At 32.8% G+C, this 24,536-nt stretch overlaps 1 pseudogene; it reads left to right on the forward strand.

Moving 5' to 3' along the window:
* Positions 1 to 10,062: 10,062 nt before the first annotated feature.
* The window catches only part of LOC140857420 (uncharacterized), a 31,267-nt pseudogene continuing 16,793 nt past the window's right edge, over positions 10,063 to 24,536 (forward strand).

Below are 24,536 nucleotides of genomic sequence, written 5' to 3' on the forward strand. Positions count from 1 at the left end.
GCAATCTAGCAGAATAAAGGTGATGAATCTGTAGGTGCAGTTAATGTATGATACAGTCCCTCTATTGTGAGTCCCGACTTGAGGCAGGTCATGGATGAATCGTCAAACCTCATCATCGATCATATGATAGATTTAATAAGTTTGAGTCCATATGTGATTCTTATGAAAATTTTTTTCCATTAATCACACTGCTATGGCCATAGACTTAAAGACTCAGCTTCATAAATTTTATAGGACTACTCTCTTCTGCTTGGATCGATAGATCCCATCTAAGTGTATATCCTACTCCTACAGTGGATCAACTGTCACTAACATCTATTACAAGGGCTCATTGAGACCCATGTTTATGTGTCAGTCAAACTCTAGCAGCATCATTGTGATCAGTTATAACACCATAAGTCAAAGGATCAGTCATACAACTGCAGCATCAAAAAAGTCACTGACGAGTAAGCTGATATTCATGTGACTTCTCATATTGGTCATGCTTAGTGCTAGTTATTCTCTAACAACCACCTGCACTCTCACTCTAGTGTCACTACACCGCAGACTCGAGATCCATCTATCCGAAGGAAGCGATCTATGCACTGGTCTATCTGGATCAATCACCATCTCCATGATAATCTTATGACCTGGAGTAATTTAAGAATTAACCATCAATGACATATATCTCAAATTTTCAACTCTTTGAGAATATGCGTTATCATCTTGTTAATCCCTTGGATGATTCATGGACACATAAATATAAATGATAATATAAATATTCAATAAGTATAAAAATATATCCTAAAAATATGATATGTGTTAGTCAAGATTGACTTCTAGGATATACATCCAACAATCTCTCACTTGCATTAAAGCCAATCTGCCGTATACCAAACCTCATCTTCATAAGACAGGCTTTAATCTTAGGCTAGCTAAGTGACTTATTGGTGGGTCATCCACATCTCATGTAGAGTTTGCTCTTTGTACCTCTATGTATTTTTATTTGAGATAGTTGTGTATTCTGCTGCTCTATATGCTTGGATATCTGATAAGACATAGGCTCTTTAGCAAAGATTATGGTGTTATTATCTTTGTAGTATAGTGTCATAGTATCTGATAGCACGATATTTGTAACTAACATTAAAATCAGAATGCATCCTATACATCTACAGTATACTCAGCTTCTATCGATCGATTATTTGAAACTCTTCTAAGATATCAACATGATTACACTTATGATGTAGACATTCTACCATCAATGACAGACATAAAATCTGAATTGGTGTATCCTTCCACTCCTAGCTTTGATTCTTCTCCAAATTAAGAATATATCCTTAGTTCTTTTTAAGCAGTTAAGGATATTTTTACAGTAATCCAGCATTCTCAGTCTGGATATAACTGATATCTACTCGTGACATTCACAGCATTAACTATATCAGTTCAAATATATTATATAACATATATCTATGTTCGAGAGGATCGCAGACTCTTCTCCGAGATTTCTATACTGAACCATTTTAGCATCCAGTCTTTGTACTTTATCTGTGAAAATAAAAGTATCTAATTGTATTTATCTCTATAGATCTTTAGGATACTTGCTTTATATCTTTCATGGAGAATTTTATATACAACCATATTTTAATCGATGTCAGTATTAGACACTTTCACTGACCCTTTTTAAATATACATAATTCTTCTTTTCTGATCAAATCATCAAGTAACCATATTTGAGACTCAGTCTTCCAAATTGGCCAGGTAAGTAGAGATTGGTGGGGGTCTCCCGTTGCTTTTCTTAGACATCAATAAATTGATCAAATAAATGAATAGAATCAATTAAATAATCACCTTTCAATTACTTATCTTAAAAACTAATTGGACAATTGATCTAAATAGGTTAGCTTAGGTGAATCAAATTCGAGCCAAAGAACTGAATTAGGTTCTTAGGTTAATTGATTCTACATATGAGTGTCAATCGATTTGATCAACAATAATTGTATGATCTTAAGATCTATTAACCTCATCCTAATCAATACTTAACTCGATTTGATCATTTCATAAATCAATTTAGACCCAATATGATCAAATCAGAAATTCTAGATGTAATCCAATTACATAACCTAATTTGGTCTATCCATGTTCAATTCTTCATGCACAAACACTAATTTCAGATCTTAAAACTAAATTTTTAGATCAAATTTTTTTGCATGAAAAGTATGTTTTGATCTCAAAATAATTTCAGATCATACATACAAACATATATTATGCATAAATAAGTTTAGATCATAGAAATAAATTTCAATCCGAAATATACTTTTATATATCATATATATGAATTAAAAATAGATCTCAAAATTCTTTTCATATTTAAACAATAAAATATATGTCATATATATGCTGAAAAAAATAGATCTAAAATTTTATTTAAATAAAAATTTTAATATCATTTTGGATAATCATTCAGTATAACAAATTATGCCAAGACAACCTTATGTCAGAACGACATAATTATTTGATCTTAGAGTGAGAGAGAGAGAGAGAGAGTTAATGTATGAAGCCCTCCTATCTTGGTCCGAATTTAATTAGGTGATTAAATGCTAATTAATTTTTTTTTCAATTTTTCTCTCTTTAGTTCCATCGTTCTGTGAGAAGAATATTCATTAGAATATGGTAAATATAAATTAATAACATATTACATATATATTGTATTCTAAAAACAAATGGCATCGATTGATGCATTAGGAACTAAATATGGAAATATTTTGATAATATCTGAAAAGCCTAGGCATGAGATAAACAAATCTTAAATTTTTTTTTTGTTTTGATGATTTATTTTCTCATCAACAAAGTGAGTTCTGATTTTTAAGTAGTTTTTCATCAGCTGGTGCTAAAGGTGTTCGATGAAATTTCTGATAGAAATATCATCATGGGTGTTTCATATGATATATAGATCATTTTGGTTATTACAGATTTGTTTTGATGATTTATTTTCTTATCAACAAAGTGGGTTCAGATTTTTAAGTAGTTTCTCATCAGCTAATGCTGAAGGTGTTTGATGAAATTTTTGATGAAAATATCATCATGGGTGTTCGATACCATCTATGGATCATTTTGGTTATTGCAGAAGGCTAGAAAGCTAAAAGTAATATTTTAGATATTTTCATATAATATGTGTTTTGAATCACTAAGTTTTTCAATTTTACTATTAAGAGGCAGAATGTATTTGACACACCCTAAAATAGAATTATATATACTATTATATGAAGAATAGTGGTTGCTTGAGAAAGTGAATAGCATCTTTTATGTCATACATTTGAGAAAGTCATGAAAAATTGAGACATATCTCAATTACTTTTAACAAAATTATTGGTATAACATAAAGACTCAACAACAAGATTTGCTCAATATCATCATGTCCTTGTCTATCAATAGTCAAAATACATTAGCATTGTAGAACTTTGGCAAAAGAGTCTCTCAAGCAAACCAAACTTCAAAATTTTTCTTCAGTCAACATCCCGCCTACAATTCATTTTCCTATAAGTGTTTAAGATAAAAATTAGGTATGATAGGAAATAAATAAATAAATAAAGGGACAATGAATTTCAATAATACTTGAATGCTGTAATGATGATTGCACATTAATTACAAAAAAAAGGCTAACCTGTTTTACATCTAATGACTGCATATTTGCATCTTTTGGTGGTATATTGAAGGATGAACACTACAAAATTGATAAAAAAATAGATAATTAAGATTGCTCCAAATAAATTTCTGGTATCCATATTATATATTCTACAAGAATAGCTGAGAAAGAAATGGCATTTGTTCCTGTCCTAGAAGCAAGCTAGTGTAGCTAACATTGGGCTTGTCATTGAACCAAGTAGGATCAAAATTCTAAAAAAAAAGAAATTACTAATTAATTATTAAGAAGCTATGAATTATATATCTAAAACAATAAAATGAAGGAAAAGAGTAAACACCTCTGAAAGTTCAATTGTGTTTATATTTTCATTTGTCAATGATATAGTTGGATGCACCTGTAGGAATATTATATTAGAAAATAAACTAATGTATTAAAAGAAAGACAAGGAGGTGAACGAATTACTTCAACAACATACCTGATGTTGAGAGTTTGCACTGAAAGATACTCCATTTGGATGGACTGGTAACATTGGAGTTGAAAAGAATGGAACATCATCCACATTACTTTTTTCTATCTATTAAAGAAGTAGAATCAGTTACAAAAACAAAGTGCTATTTTACCATATCTGATATAAGTTTTAACATTATGATCTACTAAACAAATTTGCAAAAAAAAAGGATAAAAGGTTTCACTTACTAGATTTTTTTACGCTGCAAGTATTCTTTGGTTGTTTTTTGCTTGTGCTTCTTCTATAAATTACTCTTTATTTGATCATTTGTTATTCCTTTCTCCTGCACACATGGTGGATCAAAGATTGGTGTGGCATCAACCATAGAACTCAAACCATGAATATCATAACTGTTAGTAACATCTTGAATGAGATCACCATTAGATCCTTTTGGATCACCAGATTTAAACTTCTTTTCTGCCTCCCACAATTCTCTCAATTTGGTCTTAGCCACTTCCTTTCCTTCAACAGTCATAACTAATTCATTTATAGCATAATAAGCAAGTTGGAACAATGAGTTCCTTTCAATTTTCAGAGATGACTTTCCCTTACTAACCAATTCACTTCGTTCATTCACAAGACTTCTATCCTTCACATCTTTTGTCCATCTCTTTAAAATATATCGACTTGGAATTTTCATGACATTCCACACATGTAGTACTTTTAATGCATGTCGACACAAGAACCCCATGGATTCAAATAACTTGCAAGAACAAGTAATCTCATGAGTAGTAGAGCTAAAATTCATAGAATTTTCTTTAATACTGCTCTCTTCAAGGAGATGGTATGTATACAAAGTATCAACACAAGAAACTTGCTTTAAATGCACTGCTAAACTTGAGATAAACTCATTTTCGAAAGGGTAATAGATGGCAGTAGTATAAGAATTACTTGTTGGTACTAGTATCTTACTACTTTTCACATGAATTTGAGGCTTTACCTTTTTGGCATTGATTATCATCTTCATTCTCAGCCTGTCTCATCTTCTCACATTGCTCCCCATAATGACGATAAAATTCTATCAACTTCATGGTTATTCAGGATATTTGGTGAAGAACATTGTTCATACTTTTACTTCTTTGAGTGGACTTCATGCGAGTAGAAAAATAGTCTTAACTAAAAGCAGGACACCACTTCTCTTTGATTCTGTACAATACCTTTAACCATTTATTGTCAATAAGATTAAAGCTTCTAATCATCTCACTCCAAGTTGATTCAAATTCAACCTCTGATTGACAATCATACAGATATTTATTAAACAAACTCCTGAACTCAGGCTTAGCATAGAAGCTCTCAATTCTTTGAGCAGCATTTTTGGAGATATGCCAACAGCAAAGACGATGACAAGTGTTAGGAAAAACCTGCTTTATAGCATTTGCCATTGCTTGACATTAATCAGTAAAATAGTCTTTGGTGGTTGGTTTCCCATTGCCTCTAAGAATGTCTCTAACACCTAAGTGAATGTCTCTATAGTTTCATTCAAAATAAAAGCATAGGCAAAAAATATATTTTTTTGATGATGGTTGATACCAACAAAGGGTGCAAAAATAATATTGTATTTGTTTGTTTGATAAGTTGTATAAAATACAATAACATCTCCAAAGCAATCAGAATCTAATTTTGATCTCCCATCCTTCCAAAAAAAGTTTGCTAATCGCCCATCCTCATCTAGTGTCTCAAAATGATAAAACATCGGATCTTTGGCTAGACAATGATTAAATTGAGTTATCAAATTTTGTGCATCACACGCTTCAATTAAATTCATCTTTCTTCTATGGACAAAGTTTTGACAATCTCGTTTAGTAAAAGGGAGACTCTTAGCACCACCCAATTCTTTAGACAAGTAAAAGTAAGCTTTTGTTCCTCTAATTCCTGCATCTGTCATCAAACTAATGACACTAGCATTTGCAGCATCAATATGTCTATTGATTTTCAAATATTACCTCAATTCAAGTTTGACAAATTCATGATTATGCTCTTTATGAAAGTGAGTGACTTTCCAAACTCCATTATTAACTGTGAACCAAATATAAGATTTTCAACCTGTTCTCTGTATCATTCTTCTAACCTTTTTCGGTTCACTAGGGTTATCATCATTATAAGTTTCATAACAAGAACATAAATAATCACGTTGCTTGATAACTGACTTATTAGTAGCACTATAGCGAACATTACCTTTTCGAACATCAAATTCTTTTCATATGGCATACCCACAATACAATTTATATGCTTCATCTTCACTACAAACTGACATTCCAATTTTAGGTTCAGTCAGATCATCTTCGTCATCAATGCTTACACCTGTTTATGATACAATGTGAAGAAAACAATATTCAAATATGAAAAATAAGTTGTAACTTTAGTTCTAAAATTGGTTTGCTAATTAAAAAACTTATAAGCTATAAGTAAAAGAGAAAAATAAAGTCTGAGATAGTGAGATTGATATACCTGCATTAATATTCTCATCCTCAGTTTCTAATGGACCAATCGATGCCATTTATTTTTGAAACACAACCTGTACGTAGTAAATACAAATAAATAATAGATTAAATATTTTGAATATATAATAAATTTGTATTTACCATGTTCTAATGAATGTTCTTGCAGAAGGGTGGAGTTAAAGAGAAAGATGCTGGAAGAATTTTTTGTTATGGAAGTGTTCTGGAAGATGAAATAGTAACATGGTTATCGTATTCTAATGAATATTCTCGCAAAGGAGTGAAACTAAAGAGATGAAAACTGAAGGAGTCTTTTATTAGCATTTAATCACCTAACACTGTTAAAGCTCTTGGCCTTATATTGTTAGTGCTTATCCATGTCATCGAAAAGAACGATTTTTATTGGGATGTTATAATGGTGACGTCGTATCACTGTTACACTAAATATTTACTCATTGTTGCGGAGTTCGAAGGGTTGATAAAGTCAATAAAACACATATCTAATATATCTAATATATATATATATTAAAATGGAGGTCTCTCAATGGAGAAGCATTCGTTTGACACATGGTTTATTAGGGAGAGGAAGAGGAAGACATGTAGACAAAAAAAAGCAGCGCCTAAATGCCAAAGCTTCCCTGTCCTCTCGTGCTTTCCTATTCACCCGCTTCGTAGAGGATTTTTTGTTCACTCGCAGCATCTCGACAAAAGCCTCTCGCCTCCCAGATGGTGACACCATCGGTGAGACCGAAGGTGCCGGTGGCGAGATCATCGGTGAAAAAAACAGTCTTCACTGAAGCTTTCTTATTCACCCATGGCTGCCGCCAACCCCATGAGAAGAAGCTTGTTGCCATCCCTTATGGTGACAACATGATAGCATTCCCCAAGAGCCCCAAGATTTAGAGGGATTTTTCCAGCGAGATGTGATCGATTCTGATGATGGGGTCGTGAATGTCGACGAAATTTCTCAACAAGAAGCAGTCGATGCGAATGAGGAGGCCGAAATTCTATCACGATGGCTCACGGGATAAGGGAGGCCGACGAGTGCTGGGTCGCTGGGAGGGGGGTCGGCCTAAGACCCCTTCCTTTATTTTAAGAAGAATAAAAAAAAAGAAGAAAATGAGAGGAAGAGAGAAAAGCCAAGATTCCAAGAGATTTTTTTGGCGAGATGTGGTCAATCTCGATGATGGGAGTATGGATGTCGAGAGGATTTTTCAATGAGAAATAGTCGATGCGGATGAGAAGGTCAGAATTTGAGCATGGGTTCTGAAAGGTGAGGGTGGTGATGGCTTACGAGATTAGGAAGGCTGACGAGCACTGGGCTGCTGGGAGGGGGGTCGTTCTACAACCCCTTCTTCTATTTCAAGAAGAAAAAAAAGAAGAAGAAAACAAGAGGAAGAGAGAAAAGAAAAAAATAAGGAAAAGAAAAGGAAATAAAAGAAAAGATAAAAAATATTTGATATCTGAAACAAAAGAAAAAAGAAAATAAATATAGAAAAATTACATGAAAAAAAAAAGGTGGAATCTTCAAATGTTTAATATGCAAGCACCATATGTTTATTAATAACCTTAGAAGTACACAATCCCCAGCGTGCATCTTAAGAAAGAATTTGGAGCATTCAATTCTATTGAGATTGTATAGGTTAAAAAATTTATTAGATTTATTTCATATTTGATACTTAAAATTTATAGATAAAAGATAAATATATACTTTTGATCGTTAAAGAAAAAAAATTATATATTAGATATTTTAATATCATATCTCTTGCTCACGTCCATTACAATTTTTTCATGATAAATTTTAATTTGGTTCTATTCTTTTCTGTTCTTTAGATACCGATTATAATTTTATATGAAAGATTATATCAAATTTGTATCGTTTATTTTTTTTGATAAAGTTGCTTAACGATTAATAGACAAATCAACTAAAAAATTATGCATGTATAATATATATATATATATATATATATATATATATAATATTTTATATTTTATTCATCTAATAAATTATTTGATGATATTGAGTTATGCATTTCTCTTTGTGCAGAAAGATGATGATTCTATTATTCTCTTAGAAATTAAAAAAATTATCAAAAAAATTATATCTTCCAAATTAAAGTGGATGAATATAATCTCAAAGAAAAAGGATTATTTTATACTTTCTTAAAATAATTTCGAATGATGCATGTAATGAAGTAGAAGACAAGAGAAATCAAGAAAAATACATTGTGAGTGATGTATTTTTATTCTTTTATATATGGATAATTATATTTATATATTTTATTTTAATAATTGATAACAAAATTTTATTTTACAGATTGAAATAGATAAGGATGAAATTTTTGATATTGATATGACTATGAAGAAAAGAGATACGTCGGGATGCAAATAAGTAGTCGTGCTCTATCTAATGATGAGGATCCCAAAATAACTGATGATAAGAATATTGATTCAAGGAATGATTTCTCTATTAGCAAAAGAGAAAAATAATTATATTACTTTTTTACAATCTGACTTTATATTTTTATTTCAAATATTTGATATCATTTATGATGTCTTTTATATTATATTTAAATTTTTAATTTATAAAAATATTATCTTAAAAAAATAATCACATGCCGTGCATCGTATGAGATTCTAAGCTAGTATTGATTAATTTTATTATGAAATAGAATGTCAAATAAGACCATTCATGCAGCACTTCTTCTTTCCACATGTCATCCACATTGTCTATTACTGGCCTTTTGAGGAAGAGTTCAAAGATCGTTAGAACAACGTGAATGCAATGCATCTGACATGGAGACACAAAAATGGATAGCATGTTCAACCTTGATACATGCTTTCCTGACAATGCATGTTTGGAGATCTAACGATAACAAGATGTTAGAGTTAATTTCTGACATAGAGACAAAATAAGGAGTCTTTACTCATGAAATATGTAGGAGTTTTCAAGCCTAGGATACATTAATGATCTCTTCTACATTAATGACCTCTTTCATGACATAATGTTCAACCCAAAAGCATGCATCCATTGATTCGACCAGGTTAAAATGTTAATAAATACTTGAAAATCATCCAAGCATTAGCTCTTAAAATCAGGATTGAGTCTTCGATCTCTAGGCTTGACATGGCCAGCAAATTGTAACATTTGAATCAACTGTAAAACTATTTGTGGGAGCATCACTCGCAAATGAAGGAAATTTTTTTAGCACCCATCTTCTAAGCATTGAGGCTTTGCGTTCAATCCCTAAAGCTAGCACTCCCACCTTTCATCTGAAATTAGAAAATTTAGGACCTGTTTGGTATCATTGTGGTTTTTGATTTTTGATTTTTTTATTTTTAAAAAGTAATAAACATGTTTGGTTGAGAGCAGTATTTTTCAATTAATGTAGCATTTAAAAAAAATTATGCTGGTTGTTTTCCTAAATACTAAAAAGTGGTTTTAGGTTTTTATTTTTTTTTCATGCTTAAGGCTGGAGGACATCACCATGAAAATGACCTTCAATCTGGCCAACATATGCATGCATTGCCTCCGCTCCCATGTCGACATCATCGAGGGCCTCCCCCACCGCACCACCATCCTCCACTGCCCCGAGTGCCACAGATACCTCCACCCCCTATGCACTTGGGTCCCTACTGATCCTGAGTCCAAGGAGCTTCTCGCCTTCAGCCTCCACCACCTCAGCAAGCCCCTCACCCAAGCTCCTCATCTAGACCGACCCCCACTCCAAGTGCCTCCACCTCAAGCCCCGTGTCCACTGTGAGGTCCTCCATGGTGCCATCCTCGAACAGTCCCACCTCATCAACCTCACCATCTACCACTAGCTTTGCTCCCTGTTCCCACGCCCACCTCGACCCCGATCGGTGGCTCACCGCCGTCCAGCTCCGCTAGCATGTCGCCCACCGCCGCACCTTCTTCTTATTCTAGCAGCTCATCCTCTACCACGGTGCTGCTGCCCGTGCCCTCCATATCATTGAGAATGATCCTAGCCTCGACTTCTTCTTTGGCAGCTGCTCTCACGCTGTCAAGTTCGTCGATTTCATTTTTGGCATCGTCCCCATCCGCTCCCACTATGACAAGCAGATCGAGTGCCTAAGTAGACGAGGAAATGAAGAGGAGGAGAGGAGGTGGAGAATGAGTGGGAGTAGGAGGGTGGATTTTGCTATATTTTAGGGGGAAGAAGATGTGAAGAGAAGAGTTTTAAACAGATTTTAAAAAATACAATATAAAAAAATAAAAATAATTTTTAATTTTTTAAAATAGAAAATAAAAAATAGGAAATGATACCAAATGTTATCTTTACGAAGAGGATGGTGAAAAGGACAAAAAATAATCGGATGGCCACTTGCCACACATAGTACTATATACTGAAGATTTGCGGTGGCTACCAACATTACAGGAGAGGGTCCTTGCCAACTTAAATATGCTGATGCTTCCTCCAGCATTAGCAAATATTCTTGCCAACACTTTTTGAAAGCATCATAGTCTAATGGCGCTTATATATGTTGTAAAATAATTTGGTATCTTTTACGGTGCTAATTTGCTTAGCGTCAGCAATGATCGGGCATAAATGATGCTTATAACCATTGTTTAAGTGGAAGAACAAGACGACGCTAATAAGCATCATCGGAAGCCATATATCCCATCCCTAAAATCGATTGCCCTAATCTTTTCTCCTCCTTTTTATCCTTCGATCCCAGTTGCTCTCCATCAATCCCGTCTCTCCTCGTGAGCTCCTCCAATTCCTCCTCCGATCTTCTCCCATCCTTGGATCCACCTCCTCTAATTCCTCCTCCGAGCTCCTCGTTTGTAGATTTGAGCAAGGAGCTCATCAAGAAGAAATCTATCGATCCTTTGCACATCTCAGGTTTGGCTATAAATCTGACCCTTGTTTCTTGGCTTCATTGTCTTAGTTCTTGATGCCAGATTTTCTTTTTTTTTTTTAAAATCAAAAATTTGATGCTGAGTCTAAATCTAAGATGTTAGGGTTTTCTTTCTCTCTAACATTGGTTTTTTAATCTTTTGATTTTTCATGATAGTACTTTTCTTACTAATTTTATGTCGATCTCGTGACATTCGATGATTTCTACTAATGAGTTTGAAGTTTATTATCTATTTCTTTAAGTTCCTCTTAGACTTCCATTCCAATCATAGTTTGAGAAATTTGGCTTCTGTTTTTCTTCTTATACAATGTGAAGAATATATTTTCTTGATTTATTTTCTGAGTTGCATAATTAAGGAGATCTTTGAATTCGTGAGTATTTGATTTATTTTTTGAGTTGCATTTGTTTCATAGCATGTTATTATGATAAAATCTTCCTGCCTTTGTTGAAGTAGGGGGCTTTTGGTTCTCATAATAGTTAATGTCACCATATTGTTAATTTATTAATATTTTTTCAAATTATTACTCTTGTTCTTGAAGTAGGGGGCTTTTGGTTCTCATAATAGTTAATGTCACCATATTGTTAATTTATTAATATTTTTTCAAATTATTACTCTTGTTCTTGTGAGTTAGGCTAGAAATAATTTTTAGAGACAAAACCATATGAGTATGTTTTAGTAATGCTACATGTATCTTATAGATGCATATGCTTGAGCATACCGATCACAGAAGCTTGTAATCCCTTTTAGCTATTATATTGCAAACTCAAAATTTTAAGTCTATTTGGCTACTAAATCTTAAGAATTAGATGATTTTGAGATGAATCATAATTTTCCTTTTAATAATTCCATACCTATACTTTGGGTATCTTGACAAATACATTAGTGCATGTGAGGTCGTAGTAGGAAAAAGATAAATATGAAGTGCTATTTTGGTTAGAGTTCTTGTATAATTAGAGGGAAAGGAATGGAGAACCTGCAAGGATGTCGAACTAGATAGTTCATACTAAGTAATAGAACCTACACAAGGTGCTATTTTTCTTAGAAATCTTTGTGCCTTAGACAAGCATTGATCCCCTTCTAAAATCCTGCAGGCTCATGGATTTTGTTTGAGGCTCATTTGCTAGCCAAAGTGCATGGTTTTGTTTTTTCTTGGCTTGCAAATCATTGTATCATATCATCTGAAGTTTTTTGATATTTAAGTTTCTTCAAGAGGGTGCTTTGGCGTTATTTGCTAGAAATGTCCTAACTATAGAGTTTTGTTGGGAAATGCATAATGGAACATAAATCAAGAAGATATGTTTTTGATCATGTTTTACATATTTTAAAATGCATTATCTGAAATTAAATAGGTTTGAGGACTTTCCAACCATAAATCAAATAAGCCCACCATAAATTAAAGAAGCCCATTTATCCTGTTATTGAAAACTATCCATTTTGGATCCACTCAATTTGTAAGTAAAAATCCTTCAAATTTGCACATAGTGCAATAGAAACATTTCATTTCATTTCTTAATATGATATTTTGTTTAATTTATAAAGTTAGGTGTCCACCACTTAATATTTCTAGTATTTTACTTGCATAAATTTTTTAGGTGAATTGTGATTCATTTATTATTCTCATAAAATGGACAAAAATTGGATAAATAAGTCAAGATCCAGTAAAGATTATATTAAAAGAATATAAAATTTTGTTAAATTTATTGTTAAAAAAGGATGAATGAATGAGAAGATATTTTAACCACATCAAAAATGTGTAATAGTATTTTTATCGATCCCTACTAAAACAAAGGGCTATGGCAGCACTTATATGGCAGTAGTTTCTAAAACAGTTACCATAGAACTTACGGCAGTGGTTATTTGTAATCGCTACAGTAGGCATAACCTACGGCAGCAGTTATGGATAACCGCTATCGTAGATCGGACCTATAGTAGCAGTTACTATAACTACTACTATAGGTGACCTACGGCAGCGGTTACTATAGCCGCTGTCGTAGGTAAAAACTTTGTCATTCCATAATTTTTTATCTAAATATCAGATTTCAATAAATTTGTTTTAATTTTATATAACCTTTCTAGATCTATGCGATTGTGATGATAATTTTATGAAAAAAATATCGTTTTATCTCTCAAATTAGAATTTTAAAAAATTTAGTCAATACTTACAAATAATTTTAGATGATTACATGAACATGTAATAGTGAAATCAAATTTCAAGCATATCTTCATTATTTATTATTTAAATAATTATCATTAGAATATTCTCATAAAAGATCATCTCGATCTGATAGCCCTAGCTTTGTCAATCATTAAAATTTAATTTTGATGATCATGAATGATCGTATGATGATCTGATAAATAGAGACTACCATTAGATCTGAAAATTTATGATGATGATCTTGATGATATTTATAGTACACTATCAAAATTTTACTTCAATCAGACATTATTAGCATGATTAATTTAGTACAGAATAATTTTGATCATTAAATAAAAAATGAGTGATCACAAGGCCAATCGACATCCGAATGAGGTGATTCTTTGGATAAATAATCTTTATTAGTACTTTAATCATTTGTATTGGTGATCATAAAATTTAAACCATGCGTATATATTGGAATCTACTTGAGCACATCTTACAAAAGTACAAGTATAATTACTTAAGAAATTTAAAAATGAGTAGCAAACGACATATATTTTTAGATCATTCATATACGCATGGTTTGAATTTTACAATCATCATCGTATAAATGATCAAAATAATAGCAAAAATTATTTATTTAAAAAATTATCTTATAAGTAGATGACATTTGATCTTTTCATTATTTATTTTTTATTTAACGATCTAAATCATCCTACGCTAAATTAATCATGATAATGATATCTGATTGAAGTAAAATTTTGATAGTATGATATAAGTATTACTAAGATCATCGTTGCAAATTTTCAGACCCATCGATAGTGTCTATCTATCCGATCGTCGTGCGACTGTTCGTTGTTATCAAAATTAAATTTTAATGATCGACATATCTAGGGCTACCAGATCGAGATAATCTTTTGTGATGATACTCTAATGATAATTATTTAGATAAAAAATGATGAAGATAGACTTTAAATTTTAAAATTATCTCATATTCAAAAAAAATAAAAAAAAATTATATACTATCTCTATAGCATGTTGGAAATTTCATGTCGGAGCATGCATATATGTTTCAAAAATTTTTTTCTAAATAATACAGCAGAATAAAAGATTAAAATACTTTTAATCTACATCATATATATATAAAATATAAAGCAATAGGATCTACTTCATATGCTGTAATTAAATATATGCTGAAATTGAATATGTAATCGAATCACATAATTATTTCACAAATTTTTTCTTCAAATTTGGATCTACAAGAGAATAGGTTCTTCCTTAGCAGCGCAAGCATCCAGCTTCTATAGATATCTACTCAAGATCAGTCTAAAATAATCTTCTTTGATATTAATTTTTTTTTCTAAAAAAAATCAGCCTGTGAATCTGAATGAAGTCTGAATCGCGATTAACTCTTTGATCCTTTCTTTGATCTTTTTTTTCTCTTCTTCTCTTGCTTTTCTTCTTTTGGTTATGAAGTAATCAGAGACTAAAAATCAGAAAGTAAAGGAGACACCCAAACTCCTTTAGGCATGGAAGATGGAGGATGCCCAAGGCTTGGGCATTGGATCTTCAAGGGAGGAGAGGGGAGAAGAAAAGAAGGGGCATGGACTACTCTATGGAGGTGTAGGGCTGTTGGTTCAATTGCCTAGAAGCTTTAGGAAAGGTTCCTTTAAATAGACATAAGGTTTGAATCATATTCAAAAATCAAATAATCACTTAATACAACTTCTACTTGTATTAGGAATCTTTATTCTTTTAGTTATTTGACTCCCTTTAGGAGATCCTTTAGGCGTCAACTATTGAAGCTTTTGCACCCACAAATACACACATCACATGGTACCCATGGGACGTCCCATGCTGGTCCCACACACCCTCTAATGAGTGGGGATGCCCGACTTGATCAAATCAAGTGGCGCCCAATCAAAACTATCAAAAAAATTAATTAAGGGCTTGAACTCTTAATTCATTTGATCCAAAATCTTAGACACCCAACAATTGGAGCCTAATAAATCTAATTTATTTATGTTATTAGTAAGTAATTAAATTTAAATTAATCTTATCAAATAAAAAATTTAAACGTAAAGAAAAAATTGGATCCAATCATGTGCTAGCAAGATTATCCTGAAGCTAATCGGATTTCTCTAAATCCAATAGAGATTTCATAAGCCTAATTGCTTATTCTGAGTCTAATCTCTTTGTTATGTGATCTCATAGGTTTAATTCTATCTGATAGTAAGATATATAATGATCTTTATCATAGTATCATTGAAACTCTTTTCAATGGATCGAAATAATTTTACTTTAACTCATTAAGGATTGTTGATCCTGAGCAATCCTAGTGAGCTCTCACAATCTATTAGTGACACCTAGCATATATAGTGGCAACCCAATAGAACCAAAAAAGAACCTTAAGGTGTAGTTCACGTGTGATTCAGTCCCTTTATCGTGAGTCTCGACTAGATGGTAGATTATGAATAAATCATCAAACCTTATCATCAGTTATATGATAGATTTGATTAGCTCAAGTCTAATTGTGATCCTTATAGAAATTCTTTTCCATCAATTACACTGCTGTGGCTATAGACTCTCGTACTTAGCTTCTCAAATCCCATATGACTACTCTTCATCAAGATCGATAGATTCTATCTTATTGTGCATCCTACTTCTATAATGGATCAATTATCGTCAACATCTACTACAAGAGCTCATTCAGATCATGTTTATATGTCAGTCAAACTCCAGCAGTCTCACTATGAGGAATCGTACTATCACAGATTAAAAGACTATTCACACAACTATAGCATCAAGACAATCATTGACGATCGAGTAGAAATCCAAGTGATCTCTCATATAGTCATGTTCAGTACTGGTTGCTCTCTAACAACTACCCGCACTCATCGCTCAGTATCTCTATACTATAGACCAAAGACTCATCTACTTTGAAGAAAGCGATCTGTGCGTCGGTCTATCCAGATCGATCACCATCCTTATAATGATACTATGATCTGAAGTATTTAGAAATTAAATACATGTCTTTAATTCTCAATACTTTGAGAATATGTATCAAAATATTAATTTCGTGGATGATTCAAGGACACATCACACTTGAATAAAAAATAAATTTATCCTTTTATTGATCAAATCAATGTATTAAGTATAAAATTATATCCTAATTTTATTATAATATGTGAGCCATATTAGCTTCTAGGATATACATCTAACAATCTTTTACTTGGACAAAAGTCAATTGGCCACTATTCTAAATCCCATCTTCTCAAGGTGGACTTCCATCTTTGGTTGGTACAATTACTTTATCAGTGGGTCTGCCATGTTGTCCATGGAGTCTATTTTTCGCACCTCGATATATTTTTTTTTTCAGATAGTCACGTATACTATTGCTCTATGTGCTTGGACTTCTGATGAGACCTTGGCTTTTTAGTAAGGGCTATGGTGCTATTATCTTTGCAGTACTATATAATGGTATATAATAGTATGACATCTAGTTATACAACTAACATTAGAATCAGAATTCATCCTACACATCTACAGCATGCTCAGCTTTCATTGATCGATTATTCAGAATCCTTCCAAAATATCAAACAAGAATACATCCTGATGTTGACATTCTATCATCAGCATCAGATATGAAGTTTGAATTAGTATACCTCTCGACTTGCAACTCAAAATCTTTTTCAAAAATCAAGAATAAATCCAGTTAGTTCTTCTCAAGTACTTAAGGATGTTCTTCATAGCTATCCAGTGCTCCTCGTTTGGATTCGACTGATACCTACTTGTGATACTCACAGTAAAGGCAATATCAGGTCGAGTACACAGCATGGCATACATGAAGCTCCCTATGGCTGAGGCATAAGGAATCCTACTCATGCATTGAACTTTCTCAGATGTGGTCGGATGCATCATCTTGATAAGATGAATACCATGCTTAAGAGGTAAAAATCTTCTTTTAGAATTTTTTATGCTGAACCTTTTCAACACTTTCTCTATGTACAGCTTTTATGATAAGCCTAGCATCCTTTTAGATCTATCTTTATAGATTTTTATTCCAAAAATATAGAATTCTTCTCTTAAGTCTTTCATAGAGAATTCTTTAGACAACTATCTTTTGACCATAGTCAACATGAGAATATCATTCTTAATGAGAAGAATATCATCCATGTACAATACGAAAAATATTATTGCACTCTCGCTGATTCTTTTGTATACACAAGATTTCTCTTCATTCTTGATGAAATTAAATGATTTGATTACATCATCAAAATGAAGATTCTAACTCTGAGAAGCTTGTTTTAATCCATATATAGACCTTTACAGCTTGCAGACTCTGTGATCACCATCACCAAATGTGAAACTCAAAGGCTGCTCTATATAGATATCTTCCTCAAAATATCAATTTAGAAAAATAATTTTCACATCCATCTATTAGATTTCATAATCATAATAAGCTGTAATAGCAAGTAGAGTATGGATAAATTTTAGCATGGCTACGAGCGAGAAGATTTCTTGATAGTCAATGTCTTTGCGCTAGCTATAACCTTTTGCCACAAGCCTAGCTTTATAGGTCTCCACCTTACCATCTGCACTTATTTTTTTTTTATAGATTCATTTACACCCAATGGGTACAATACCTTTTGATGGATCCATTAAGATCCATACTTGGTTCGAATGCATCGAGTCAATTTTTGACTTTATTACATCTAACTATTTCTAAAAATCGATGTCAGATATCACCTCGTCAAAGGTATTAGAAGAATCATCATCATGATCTTTATCTCTCATAAAGAATATTTTTTTTATTTTCTCTGTAAGCATACCCATGTACCTTTCATGAGGTCAGAAGATCCTACTAGATCTATGAGATGGTAGAGGAATATTAACTACTGGCTCATGAATAATGGGTTTCTGAAAATCATGAGTAATGGGTTCCTGAGGATCTATAGCTCTTTATTATTCAGAGACTTTCTCTTCGAGCTCAACTAACCTCCTACTACCACCATCCTGGATAAACTGTTCTTCTAGGAATATCGTATTCTGATGCACAATCACATTGTGATCTTGTGAAAAGTAGAAGTAGCATCCCTTAGATTCTTTTAGATATCCAATAAAACGAGCTACTATAGATCTATCCTCTAATTTATCAGCCATCTATCTCTTGACATAGGCCGGACATCCTTAAGTTTTAAGATAACTTAGACTTGATTTCTTACCATACCATATCTCATATAGTGTGCTAGGAATAGATTTTGATAGAACCCTATTCAACAGATGAATTATAGTTAATAAGGTATGTCCCCAAAGGTGTAAGGGTAAAATCAGTGAAGCTCATCATGGACTTGACCATATTTAATAGGGTCCTATTTCTCCTTTCGGATGTTAGAGTTTCATGATTTTATGCATGCAAAATTTTTTAAAACAAGTATACAGTAGAATTTAAAAATTTTCAAATTAAATCTAATTTAATCTAAGCATGCATAAGATCAAATCTTCAAACCATAAACAGGATCATCATATATGAGATAAGATTCAAATACAAAAATCAAATAATAAAAAATAAATTAAGAACATACCTTGGCATGGATCAATCTTCATCGTGAATTGATGATCATGGATGTCTTTCAAAAATCTCTTGTAGCTGCACAAGCGTCTGACCTCTATGGGTATCCACATGAGGCTCTGATCTGATCAGAAGCCTTTTGATCTCACTAGGATGCTAGCTCCTTTGTAGAGATTGCATCTTGATGGTTGAAAATTTTTTTCTCTCAAGACACTCTTAGAGAAGAAGAAGAGGTAGGAGGATGTTGATCTCTATGCTAGAGATCATCAGAAGAATCCTTTCTTCTATTTTCTTCCTAAAATCCATGCACCAAATCTCTACAATAGAAATGTAAAAATTTTGTCCAACTTTTAGAAAAAGAGGAGAAGAGACATCTATATCCAAATATTGACAAGAGGGAGGGAGAAATGTCCTAACAACCAACTCTTGGTTGTATAAGAAAAAAAGGATGAAAAGCAAAACAAACCTCACACCTCCATCTTCACACCGTCCCTCTTTTTTTTTTCTCTTGATTATTTCACACACAAAGCCCCTGCTTTTGGCGTCAAACCTGATCTTTATCTCAGCCATCTAACTTCTCAAAGGTGCTGGGTTTAAATAGGGAAGAGAGGAAAACTAGATTGTGTAGGAGATAAGAGTCCAATTCACCTAGGACTGTACCATAATTCATACTACCCATACTTCTCCTTGTGCACCCAGGTTTCACATGATGATTAAGGGGATTTCTTAAGGTTCTTACATGCTAAAAAGAAGTGGAGAGGTGGCGTCCAAACTGGTTGTGGCATGGGACTTAGTTGGTGCATGGAAAGGTATTTAAATCACATGGGACTCTCCTTTAGATGGTTGTTTTAAATCCAATAAAACTCCAATCAATCTTAATCATATTAGGATCAGATTAGACCTAAATAGATAAAACATTAAATCTGATTTGGAGATCAAACTATTTAGATTAGATATTACCTAATTGGAGAAGGAGTCCTAGTCCTTTTGGACTCTCCCTTAGTACTTGAGTTAAACTCAATTTAATCATAATCCAATTAGAATTTGATGCACCCATAGAAATGAGAATTCTTAATCTAAATAGAAACTTATACATCTTAGTTTAATTAAGAATTCAGTCAAACTCAAATTCTAATTCAAATAGGAATCATTCTCCCATACAATTTAGGTTATCTCATAACCCAATCATGTTTGATCAAATCAAACCCATGTCAAGTCAAATTAAATTCAATTTAATTAGAGTTGATGCAAGTCCCATAGCTTAATCAAATTGAGCCAACTAGCAATTCAAGTACTAATTAATCCTCTTTTAACTCACTAACTCTTTAGCGAGTTAATTGGTTGCAACTTTTGCATTGGATCAATCATCAATCAAATTGATAATCAAATTTTGTTACGATTCATAATCATAATTCAACTATTTGATCAGTCAAAAACTTCTTTTATGTGTGACCCCATAGGTTCTATTCTATCTGGTAGTGAGATATATTGGGATCTCTATCACAATATCATTGAAACTCTTTTCAATAGATTGGAACAGTTCTAACTCTGTCCATCAAAGATCATCGATCATCAAGATGATGCTCGTGAGTCTCACAATCTACTAGTGACACCTAATAATATGTAGTAGTAATCCAACAGAATAAAAGGTGATGAATCTTTAGGTACAGTTAACGTATGATACACTTTCTCTATCATGAATTCCGACTGAATGATAGATCATGGATGAATTGTCAAACCTCATCATCAGTCATATGATAGATTCAATCAGCTTGAGTCTATATGTGATTTTATGAAATTTTTTTTCATCAATCACACTGCTATGGTCATAGACTTAAGGACTCAGCCTCTTAAATTTTATAGGATTACTCACTTCTGTTAGGGTCGATAGATCTCATCTTGATGCATATTTCACTCTTACAGTGGACCAACTATCGCCAACATCCACTATAAGGGCTCATTGAGACCCATGTTGATGTGTCAGTCAAACTCCAGCAGCTTCATTGTGAGTAGTAGTGCCATCTCAGATCAAAAGATCAATCATACAACTGCAGCATCGAGAAAGTCACTAACGAGTGAGCAGACATCTATATGACTTCTCATGTTGGTCACGCTCAGTGTTAGTTGTTCTCTAACAACCACCTACACTCTCGTTCCAATGTCTCTACACTGCAGACTCGAGATCCATCTGTCCGAAGAAAGTGATCTGTGCACTAGTCTATTCAGATCAATCACCATTCCCATAAAGATCCTATGACAGGAGCAATTTAGGAATCAACCATCAATGACATATGTCTCAAATTTTCAACTCTTTGAGAATATGTGTCATCATCTTGTTAATCCCTTGGATGACTCATAGACACATAAACATGAATGATAACATAAATATCCAATAAGTACAAAATTATATCCTAGAGATATGATATGTGTCAGCCAAGATTGACTTCTAGGGCATACATCCAACAATCTCCCATTTGTACTAAAAATAATTTGCCATGTACCAAGCTCCATCTTCATAAGACAGACTTTAGTCTTAGGCTAGCTAAGTGACTTACCAGTAGGTAATCCATATCACATGTGAAGTTTGCTGTCTGCACCTCTATGTATTTCTACTTGAGGTAGTCGCATGTTCTACTGCTCTATGTGCTTGGATATCTGGTGAGACCTAGGCTCCTTAGCAAGGGCTATGGTACCATTATCTTTGCAGTATAGTGTCATGGTATCTGATAGCATGACAATCAATTCTGTAATTAACATTAGATCCAGAATGCATCCTACGCATCTACAATAACTCAGCTTCCATCAATCAATTATTTGAAACCCTTTCATGATATCGATATAGGAACACACCTCATAATGTAGACATTCTACCATCAATATCAGACATAAAATTTAAATTGGTGTATCCTCCCACTCCAAGCTTTGATCCTTTTTCAAATTAAGAATATATCCTCAGTTCTTCTTAAGAGCTTCAGAATATTTTCACAGTAATTCAGCACTCTTAGTCTAGAAACAACTGATATTTACTCGTGACATTCATAGTATTATCTATATCAGTTCAAGTACATTATATAACACATATCTATACTCAAGATGGTAGCAGATTTCTCTTCAAGATTTCTATGCTGAACCCTTTCAACATCTACTCTCTGTACTTTATCTATAAAAATACAAGTATTCAATTGCATCTAACTCTATAGATCTTTAGGATGCTCGCTTTATGTCTTTTATGGAGAAATCTATATTTAATTATATTTTAACTGATGTCAGCATTGGATACTCCCACTGACTCTTTTGAAAACCATATAATTTCTCTTTTCTAATCAAATAATTTGATCATATCATCGAGATGACTATTCTAACTTTAAGATAATTATAGACTTTTTGATCTCCTATCATGAGAAGTAAAATTTATAGGCTATTCTATATAAAAATCTTCAAAAAATCTCTACTCAAGAAAGCTATTTCACATTCTTTTCTTGGAGTCGATGTCTCACATTACCTCGTTGTAGGTTCTGGGATCCTTCTATGCTTTCCATCTCCTATGAGAAACATCTTTCTCTACATCCTCTGTTAAGCATACCTAAGTACCTTTTCAGAGGATTGGAGATTCTACTATGTGTACGAGGTGGAGAAGGAATATATGTCTACTGGCTCATGATGAATAGGTTCTTAAGGTTCCAAGATTTACTGCTCTTCAGAGACACTCTCTTCGAGCTTAACTTTTCTCCCACTGCTTCATCTTGATTAAATAATTTTTTAAGAAGGTAACAAGTCAGGTTACAATTATATTATAATCCTTTCAAAAGATAATATCCTAAATTTTTTTAGGATGAGCTTTATAGACCTATCCTTTAATATATCCACCTACTATCTTAGACACAATCTGGACATCTTTGAATTTTAAAATAATTAAGATTCAGTTCCCACCATGCCATATCTAATACGGTGTGGTAGGAACAGGCTTTGAGAGAATCTAATTCCATAGAAATAAAGCATGTCTCTAAAAAAATATAAATAAATCAGTGAAGTTCATTATGAATCAGACCATATCTCATATAGTTCCATGACTCTTTTTATCTCATTGAGCTGAGATATACTAAGAGCAGTCCAATATGAAACTATGCTATTTTATGAGATAATCGAAAAAAAATTTTTATTGGTATTACATCCTTGATCCGATCGAAGTATCTTTAGAAATTTTTTGATTTGCTTCTCTACTTTACATCTGAATTCTTTGAACCTTTCAAAAATTTTAGATTTGTATCTCATATACTTATCCATACCATAATTGATCATCGATAAAGATAATGAAATAGAGATATCTCCTTGATTAGCACATCATATGGGCTACACATATTAAATATATACAAGGATAAGTATCTCAGTGGTCCTTTTTCTCTTGTCCCATAAGAGTAGCTTGATCATATTTTCTCAAAGAGATGATGCACAAACTAGGTATGACTCGACAGTCAATGAGCCTAAAGGCCCATATTTCTTCAGTTTGTGAATCATTTCTTCTCTAATATGACTTAATCTAAGGTTTCACATATACTTTAAGTTTATCTCAATTTTGGATCTCTCAGATCCAATGGCATTCACTGCTTGCTCAATTAAGTTCACAAATGTATCACCATGCAAATGATAGAAACTGTCTCTAGAAACTAAATCTAGATGATAATCACAAAGGATAGATACCCATGATGACAACAGCAATTATTGCCCTATAACCAATTTAAGGGTTACTTCCTCAGCCCTCCATCTTTCCATCGACTCTACATTAGAGTCCACAGCTCAACTAGAAGAAGAGAAAATCATAAGGATAGTATTGAGCAATTTTGACATACCTAGTCTAGGTGTGTCATTATTTTTTTAGGCTCTCCAGGTATTTATCTTTGAACTCTTTCAAAGTTTCTTTGTTTTCAACACTTTGACCAATTCAGATAAGATGCCAAGATGATCTTTCATATGGTAGTTGACAATAAACTATCCATATAAACTAATCAGAGATTGCAGGATCAAATTTATAAGCAATTCTTTGTGTATGGTCATGTCGAGCCTTTCAAGCTCCTTAATGTCCTTGATCATTATCATATAACGATTATAGACTGACTGCCCATCACGCATCAGATGTGCTGTGTATCTCTGATCACCTCATAATACTTGTAGATGAATCAATGTCGTTGGTAGTAAATATGTACTCATGCATATGTTGGAGTTCATCTAACATAAATTTTAACATGTAGCACCTATCTTTATTATCATTATCTATCCACTCATCAAGTATAGCTCATTGACTATGGGTTGGAGGGGTTGTTAATATCAGAACAATTTGGTAGAGAATATTGCTTAATTTTTTTTAAATTAAGAATAA

Source organism: Elaeis guineensis, chromosome 4 (assembly GCF_000442705.2).
Source record: "Elaeis guineensis isolate ETL-2024a chromosome 4, EG11, whole genome shotgun sequence".
In the NCBI taxonomy this organism is placed as follows: Eukaryota; Viridiplantae; Streptophyta; class Magnoliopsida; order Arecales; family Arecaceae; genus Elaeis; species Elaeis guineensis.